Raw genomic sequence first — 2095 nt, forward strand, 5'->3', positions numbered from 1 at the left:
TAGACTGAAGCATTTGCTCAATTCAAAGCTCCAAAGGGGTGGGGGGGATGCATTTCTTCACAAGGCCCATTGCGGAGTGATAAAATTTTTACAAAATTGTTCAGAAATATTTCAACCAGGGGAAAAATGCAGATTTTTATTACTTTTGAAAGAATGTACCTTTCCCCTCCCCCCATTTAATAGACATCAGCAAAGCATGTGACAGTTTAATTTGCAGACGAGTGATGAAAGAGAAGCAGAAATGTTCTGACGGTGAATCAGTCGTGCCCTGAAGAGCACCATCCAGTTAAAGTTTCCACTGGTGGACTCAGAAAATTGTGAAGGAGGAGCCTCAGAGCTTAGAGGTGGCATCTCACAGGGCAGAGCCTGGGATGGTGGAGGTGAGCCAGTACACTGCAGGGGTAGTAGTGTAACATAAACTAGTAGTGGGGGGGGGGCCTGGCTGAGATGACCCAGACTAGCCTGATCTTGCCAAATCTCAGAAGCTAAGCAGGGTCGGCCCTGGTTAGTACTTGGATGGGAGACCACTGAGCAGGCCCATAGCCGGGATTTTTTAAGTTGGGGGGTATTTATATTTCTTAGGGGGCACTGGTTAATCAAATTAAAGGAATACCTGGCTCCTTCCTTGCACCTGCCACCGTTCGAGGGCCCTGGGCTGGATGGGAAGTCAGGGGGGCCTTGCCAGTAAGTCAGGGGGCCTAGCCCCAAGATGCCCCACTGAAGCTACGGGCCTGCCACTGAGGAGGCCCAGGGTTCCCATGCAGAGGCAGGCAATGGCGAACCGCCTCTGAATGTCCCTTGCCTTCAACACCCTGTGGGGTCGCTATAAGTCAGCTGTGACTCGATGGCACTTTCCACCACCATGGAACTGGAGGGGAGGAGCCCAAGTCCCCACTCAGCCATAAAGTTTGCTGAGTGACTTTGAACATGTCATTCTCTTTCATACTTGCCCACCTCTCAAGGTTGTTGTGAAGGTAAAGGGGAGAGGAGGCATGCACTCTGAACATTGCCCTGGCCTTTTTGGGAGCGAGATGGAATAAAAATGTAATGGATAAAAAGAGATGGAGTTCAATGAAACTGGTGGGAGGTGGTGGACATTGGATGGCACCTTGGAGGCCAAGGATGACAGCCTGGCTTGCGTGTGGTGATTCAAGGTGGTGCAGGAGTCCCCAGCCTTTGTACTCCTCTGGGCACATTTGGAATTCTGACACAAGGTGGTGGTGGAACTTCAAAATGGCTGTGACGGAAAGTAGAGCCACCCACAAAATGGCTGCCACAGGAGGCATGGCCACCCACAAAATGGCTGCCAGAAGAGGCGGAGCCAACCACAAAATCACAGGCAGTGAGAGCACACATAACTCTAATAATAACTCTTCAACATTTCAGGCAGAAGCTCTGTTTATCAGGAAGCCTTTTAAAATAAACAAATTGTTTAGAAATATTTTCTTGCCTACACCTTCAGTTGTACCATGACTATCCTTGTGATGTGGCGACAGCTACTGCTGAAGCAACATTTTCAAAAATCTGTACAGCTAACGAGGTCCCCAGTGGCCAGTCAGAAGGCTTGCTGGGCAAAGCCCCACCTTGCCCCAACCACTTTCCAAAAAGACTTGGTGGGCACCAGGAAAGGTGTGGGTGGGTGCGCTTATGGGCACCACGTTGAGAACCCCTTGAGATAACATCTGAACAGAGCTAATAGCTAAAGCTCTTGCCAGGCCATGAAGAAAATGGCCTGTCTTTTTTCTTTTTCTCTCCTCCCCCTGAGAATTTAATGGCCATTTCTGCGCTGACAGCTTGCTCCAGAGAATCTGAGGAGTCAAGCCTTAACGGTTGACTTTGCAGTCGCACGCATTCCCTCTGCACTGGTTTCCCCCCCCTGGTTTATTTGTGTATTCTGCATGCATTCTGCGTCTACAAGCAAAACCCGTGTATCTTGAGCTAACTGGCTGCCAAACCCCCCTCCCTCCGTGATTCTGCAAAAAGAAAGGGAAGGGAGGGGGAAATCCAGACCCAGACAGGCAAGGCTGACACATTTGGGAGCAGGGAATCCCCTAGTCCTTTATAGTTACTGATTCCTTCTTATACTCTCTCTGGT

This window comes from Gekko japonicus, unplaced genomic scaffold, assembly GCF_001447785.1.
Source record: "Gekko japonicus isolate JY-2015 unplaced genomic scaffold, Gekko_japonicus_V1.1 scaffold4422, whole genome shotgun sequence".
Taxonomy (NCBI): domain Eukaryota; kingdom Metazoa; phylum Chordata; class Lepidosauria; order Squamata; family Gekkonidae; genus Gekko; species Gekko japonicus.